Source organism: Bidens hawaiensis, unplaced genomic scaffold (assembly GCF_021521415.1).
Source record: "Bidens hawaiensis isolate Kalapana, Puna unplaced genomic scaffold, B.hawaiensis_p1.1 tig00005851_1, whole genome shotgun sequence".
NCBI classification, from domain to species: Eukaryota; Viridiplantae; Streptophyta; class Magnoliopsida; order Asterales; family Asteraceae; genus Bidens; species Bidens hawaiensis.
This window is the reverse complement of record NW_027491385.1, coordinates 750,670-758,157: the sequence shown is the minus strand read 5'-3', so window position 1 is coordinate 758,157 and position 7,488 is coordinate 750,670. Positions and strand designations below refer to the sequence as shown.

Genomic DNA, 7,488 nt, shown 5'->3' with positions numbered 1-7,488 from the left:
TTCCTCCATAACAAACACTACCTTAATGATTTTACATTTCTCACGTTAAATGCCTGTGCCATATTCAGCCCATGTATATGATACGACTAATAACCTTAATTTGCATATTGTAACATTCCTTTTTTTTCCAAAAATGGTGATGGTCCTATCTAATATTAAAAACCGGGTCATTGTGTCACATGAGAGGTCAACATAGTAGACCCCATTTGGGTCACTGTAATAATTGAATATGTGTTCAAAGTTCACTGTATTTATAAATTCGATTTCTGGTTGTTTTGACTTTATATGTTTCTTTGACTTTTTCTAGTCAAATATGCGGTTGTCTTGATTCTCATGAGGAATTTCCTTGAAACTTTTTTTCTAAAATATTTATGCAAGTAATATGTTGTACACCAACGTATACGGATGCTAGCTAGCTAGTATTGAATGTTTCAAAATCACCACAACTTGTCAAATACTTTATAAGAAATAATATACACTAATTTGATGAAATAGTTTTTAACTATATTTATTTTACATTATAACTAGTTAAGCAACAATACACTATAAAATATCTTTCGGATTTTTCATTAAATAATACCCATGACATTAGATTATAATGTTTTAAGAGTTCTAGCCTATGACTTGTTTTATATCCTGCTTTGCTATTGATGCTATCTCATTTATGCTTTTTTATCTTCGACTTTATTTATCTTCTTCTCTCTGTTGTCCTATCTTATGAACACACTATGCACGTATATTTTACAATAAAGGCTTGCATTTTTATGTGTGCATAGACACATTCAAACCGGTACGAAAATCAATATTTGTGGATGATGACAAACCCTTGATAAAAATGTAAACATATTGAGAACTAGATGGAACATTAAGAACATGAAGCTAGGCCATCACCAATTCACCATGTTTCCTAAAAAGTGAATGCCAGCCTCAATATGTTTGGTGCAGTGATGTTGTATCGAGCTAGTGGATAAATATATGCCTTCAATGCCCACGTAAAAAGCATAGTTCAAAAATAATTAAATAAGATATTGATAGGAAAATCAAATCGTATATTGATTCGTCATACGCGTCAATCTCCTTTTCAATACTCAAACTCGAAAAGTTTGACTTGAACAAGTTACAACCAAGTTTGAGTTCGACCACATTGATAAATACTTGACTTGTTTACACCCTACCAGTTATGACGGGTTGCATTTGCCAAGTATGGGTCTTTTGTTAGGTATTGGACCGGTCCTAATCAACATTAAGCTTTTCAAAACTGGCCATGATTCACGAACCGTCAAATACAAACTTGTGACTTCCGACCTATTTATGCATATCCTATTACACTTGATAAGTACACGTGAAAGAAATGACTCAATGAGGTTGGATGGCCGACATTTGGATATTTCAATGGCCCATTAAGATATACTTTCTTCTTTTATTTGTTGACTAATAGCTATTTGCCTAACCCCTAATCCTAATTACAATTTTGTCAAGTTTAAAATAATTATATATCTGACCCTTACACATTTGACTATTTGAGAGTTGTGACTTTTGTAATACATGTAAATGTCATGTAAATTATCATGAAAATTACCCGAAAATTATCATAGATAATTATAGGTGGCAATCATGACTCATTTGAACATTGTTCAAAAAATGAGTTGATTTTTGAGGAAAAACAAATCATATATGGGATCAAGGGTTAACTTGGGTTATCTCAAATCAGTCAATCTGGGTCTACATAAATTAGTTAGTTGGTTAAAATGGGTAACTATTATAATCTTGTTAACTTAAAATAGTCCAAATGAGTTACCACTTACCACCACTCATGGCCATTGTTTGTCTTCACCACCTATTCGTCCCCGACCCATTTAGGCCATAATGGCATAACCTGTTTTAATGTGAACTCATTTGCTCAGAATCCATATTGACTTTAATCCTTTTGACCCATGATCAAATCCTGCTCGACCAGCCCTACAAATAATACATGAACAACGTGTCTTCCTGATTTGATTTCAGTGTGTGTTGCAACCGGCAGTTGTGACGTGATATTAAACACAAACCTGTTATAAAAATAATTTTGTTTTGGGTTGAGTCTAAACAGATTAGCGTCTTACCTGCTTTAATAAGCAGATTGTGTTATGTTTGTTGTAAATAAATGTTTCGATTCACCTACCAGACCTACCCGTTTAAATTAAGGTATTAGTTCTGTAAATGATTAAATGCAACATGCAAACTCGTTTACAACCTGTAACTTTTATCGCAACTCACTAACTCGTTCACAACTTAATTACAGTCGGTCAAACATTTTGACACGTAAATGAGTTGCACATGTCATGTTCATGTTATATAGTGTTTAGCGTGTCGGTCATATATAGTTAATATATTTAACATGAATAAATACACGTGTTGCATTCGTGTACGTCAGTTTAACCATCAACCTTCTAAATAGAAACATTAATCTACTAACATGACACGATTACCGATCCTACTTTCTGAAGTATGGTTATTGGGTTCTTCTCTAAACATATTCTAGTTTATTGATATGACACCATATGTAAGTGAGCTTTTGTAAGCAACCAATGGTGAAAATGAAGAGCATCACATTCTATTCTTCTAGAGCCACAAACCTTAAAAACAAGATTGATTGAAAAGAAAGAAAGCCACACACACACAAAAAAGGTAGAGAGGGGATAATGGATATCATATCACCATTGTGGATATTAGCATAGATCACAAGACAAACAAAAGCATTTAATGCAAGATGACCACATGAATACAATATGCATTTTAAAAATACATCATTTTATGGGTTTTATATTCATGAGTTATGTTTGTATGGTGCATGTGTTTGTATGTTCCATTGTGATTTTTTTTTTGTATATTGGTTTTTATTAATCTTAATTATTGGTCACTGTTGGTTTAAGCTAAAGAATTCTGCTAGTCGTGGACCATTATGAACAAATACGTTAAAAGTTGGAACCGTTAACAATCAATTCGTTAGTTGGGACCGGTAGTGAACAAAAGACGTTAGTTAGACTTAGGATTAATAAAAACCATTATACCTTTTTTTAAGATTATTAAAGCAAAACAAAATGCAAAATTTGGTATTATTAATCTTTAATCATGATTACTAACTAATAAAATCTTTAACAAATAAAAAATAATAATAAAAGGAAAAGCATCTTAAACAAAAGTTGTTAAATTTATTGGATATGAAGACAACCAATGTTGACATAAATACTTTAAATTTAATAAAAGTTAAGCATTGATAGGCATGGGGGTGGCATGTCGAAAGTGTTCGCAATGTTTTCTTAAATTTTAATAGTTGAGGGGAAAATAGTCAGTTTGCCAAATTCCGAACCTTTTGATTATTTCAAAAAGTGCCCTTAAAAATAAATTTGAAACCCGAATCCTGTTTAAAATTTTAACTTTCATACTTTTGACATTTTAAAGTTAACACTTTGAACCCATAACAACTTTGACGATAAATCTATTTTGCATTCTCAAACTTTTAAAAATACTCAAAATTTTCATTTTTGACCTTAACAAATTTTGACCAAAATATAGTTAACTTGTACCAAACAATCTATTTACCAACTTTTGACCCATAAAATCAAATTTAAGTTCCACAAAAAACCCGAAACAATTTTCATTTGAGAAACATGATTTGTTGTTGATTTTTGGAATTCGCCAAGTATTTTGAATATATATTAAATAATATGTTAATAATTATATTTATAAAAATATGTAGATATTATATAAATATTGTGTAAAAGGAAAGTGAATAATTATTGATTTATTACATATATTAGGATATATTAGTTTTGGAAAGAAAAAATTATGAGAATTAACCAAAATATAACAAGTGTTCACATTTATTTTACTTTATTAGAATATAGGTAGATGAAGACAAACCAATTATGGATGCATACACATCCAAATAATGCATTATATTGGGGATCAAGACAACTCATGTTGTAAGTAGGGTATCCTATGTGCATTATGACATGCTCTTGGTGGCATCGATCTCATCTATTTATTGTTCATCCATGCACCAAAAACTTACTTGACAACTTTCACTAAAGGAAATAAAATGACGTGGAAGGCCGATTTCTAGCAACCTCAGCCACAACCTTCACCCCTAGTAGCACGATACAGCCGTCGTCGACCCCATCTTTTAAGACGCGTCTTCTTTAAAAGCGGTCATGATTAATAAAAAGTTAAGAGTTTATGCACTATAGAGCCATGAGTTTTACATGTTATTTATATAATTGCTTGTGAGGTAATCAAAACTAACTCACTAAAACCCTGAATCAAGTCGCGTTTATATAAGCAAAGTTTATACATAAGCACATTTGAAAACAAGCTCGAGCACGAGTTAATGGAGTTTATGTAACGAGCTTTGCTTGGTTTGCGAGACTAAAGGAAGCTACTAACGTGATTGATATAATTTTTGGTATTAATAAAATAAACTACTTATATTATTATATATATAATAAAAAATAATAAACAAGCTGAGCTTAAGTTTATAATATGTAAAATTATACGTTAGTCGAGCTTGAGCTTTTAACATAGACGTCGAAATAAGCTTCTTAATTTAAACAAATCGAGTTTGAACTTCAACAAACTCAAACTGAAGTCAACTTTTATAAACTAGAATACCCATAATCTAAATACTTACTCTAAAAGAAAAAAAAATGTTTTTTCACTCCTTTGAATAACATACTTCTAGAGCATATTTTATTTATGTATTAAACAATTCACTTTGGATAGGAGTAGCTTCCAAATACATTGAAGATTTAGGTGCTGTTTGTTTTTTAAGAGGTAAAATGTCTGCAGTCTGCAGACCACATCTGCAGATATTTGTGAAAGAAGAGGTGGACCAAACATCTGCGGTATGCAAGAAGAAGACTGTTTGTTTTTTAACGTCTGCAGACTGTTATAATAAACAAAAATTTAAATAAACCGATTTATTATATCTAACTTTTCTACAAACTTTCTTCAACCAAAAATTAACAATAATCGAACACATGCAACAACAAACAAGCAACAACAACATTCACTATATTAATCCTTTCTACAAACTTTCATTATACCTAAACTTTTCTATAAACTTTCTTCAACCAAAAATTAATAATAACTGATTACAAGAATGGTGAATATTAAACTAATCATTATACCTAAACTAATAATAAGGTTGGATGTAAGTTAAAAAAAATTATCAAATCTGAAATTACAAATATGAAAATTACACATTAATATTAAACTTATATATGGGATATGCTGAGAAGAGGTTAGAAGAACTGAGAAGTGGAATGTCCAAGTCTGCACCAAGAAGAGGGCACGCAGACGTTTTTTAATGAAACGTTTTCGAAAAAACAAACAGTCTGCAGAAGGCAATGTCTGCGCGTGATCTACGCAGTGCAGACAAAAGAGGTCAGGAAGATCTTTTGTAAAAAAACAAACACCACCTTAGGCATCACTATTAGTAAACTTCTTTTATAGGCGCTCCGTCTTAAACATGTTGCCTACTAAAAAAAGAAGAATTATCTTACCACGTTTTTTTATTTGATAATCATGCGTGTCCTGGGTGCGGGCGAGTCCCCGAATCTACTAATCATCTATGTGAAAAAAGGTTTGGGATAGGGTCAATGGAATGGTGTCTAGTTACACCTTCGTTTGTCTGGAGACATCAAAATCTTCAATGATAAGCCTTACAGGTAGAGAGGATTATAGAAGTTGTTAAGTTTGTCGATCTTATGGATCTCTAATCAAGTAGGAAAACGTGAGTATTGGATTGGAACATGTGTAATTTTAGGTTTTGTTTCAAGATTTTTTTCGGTCATGTAGGTGGTGTACTCTATTTCTAGCAGTTTGCTAGTTTTCTCGTATACGTTATGATTTGATGTTGCCGTTAAAAAAATGTATTTTATTTGTACCATTTTATTTTCTTAGTATGGGACGTGACGCATGTTTTATTGTTATTTCACGTCACTTTCTTTATCGATGTGGAATAAGGTATTTTTTTTAATATATATTTAATTTTTTTTTTTTGAAATAAGATCAACGATCACATAAAAACCTCAAAACTTGTATGATTGTTTATTGGATTACATCGAAACAGAAGGCAAGCGGGCAACAAGCTGCGCCGCTACTCCTTTTTGAATCGCAAAACTCAATCTTTTAAAAACTATATTTGCTGATTTTGGAGTCATAACATTACTATGCATGACCCGCTGAACACGGGTAAGTAGCTCCACAGCTTCAGGCGCGAGGAAACCAAAAGTGTCAAAAGCAAAAGGAATAAATACATGTTGGTTGTCAAGACACGCCTTTTCATGTTTTGCCACCTTACCTGAAGCAGCTTTTAATGCGGCTTGACCGACCGCGAAACCACTACTCCCTAAGCCCACCAAAGGAGAAACCCCTGTTAAATCCACACACATGTGTTTCCCTCCTATCCATCCAAACACCAAAATGTCAGCCGGTCGAAGAGATGATCTTCCCTCCGACGGGTCAGTCAGGAAATTCACAGGTGCTTCTTTCTTAACAGAAATTCCAGCTCGCCTGAATATATCAAAGAGCACATCCCTAACCAGATCGTGTCGGTACTTGAACCCCGGGAGCTCTTTACAGTGCACCGCGTGCTCCCCATATGAGTCTAAACACGCTTTACGACAAACAGGACATATCTCATCAACCGGAAATAGAGGAATCATAAGGCGATACTTAAGGATACTACGATACTCCACTGGAGACATATGCTGGCCTAACCCATCTATAGGGATAGCAAGAAGAAAATCTTGAGCATGTGGTGCTTGTAGACACTCAAAAATGGCTTTTTGTCTGCTTGTCATGTTAAAGTGTGACTCCATGTCGTGAACAATTTTACTAAAAAGAGTGCTCGCCAATGCATGCTGGGCTTTAGAGGGGGCGGTCTCTTTGTTAGAGAAACTACTAAAATCGAAGCTTGGAATCATATCACGAAGACAAGCCAGAGCACAAGAATAATCAGAATCCATCCCACATATACCACTGTCTCGCAAAATGTGATCCTGAAGCACCCACGATTGGGCTCTCGAGGCCACAAACGCATAAGAGGAAGCCTCTACTGCCGAATACAACCCCAAACCCCCATTCTTAATGGGTAAGGAAGCAAGTCGCCATTGGAGGTCTCCAAAGAAAGGACCTCCACAAACTACAATGTCCTCGATCGCCTCACGCAATCCCTTGTCAAAAAACACCGCTGCCTCCATCATGTGTACAGGTTGGCATGTTCTCAAACCGAAGAAAAGTTTAGCAATACCCATACATGATCGAAGCAAAAGTAACTCACTCTGCGGGTCACCAAGTTTTGGGAGATGACGCATCAAATCAACAGCATTAGTAGCTCTCTTCTTTGCCAAACCCTTAATAAACCCGGTGTCTTTACTAACAGCTCCCCCAAGAAACTTCACCCCTAATAATGGTCTCCCGATGTCAGCAGGGAATAAACCATCA

The 7,488-nt window shown here is 33.9% G+C and overlaps 1 protein-coding gene across 1 annotated transcript in view; it reads right to left on the bottom strand.

Annotated features, from left to right (window-relative positions):
* Positions 1-7,488, bottom strand: part of LOC143630847 (FCS-Like Zinc finger 14-like) — a 43,512-nt gene continuing 36,024 nt past the window's right edge. Inside the window, exon 3 of the transcript XR_013153250.1 lies at positions 1-17. The gene's annotated coding sequence lies outside the window, so the exon portion shown is untranslated. The remainder of the gene's footprint in view (positions 18-7,488) is intronic.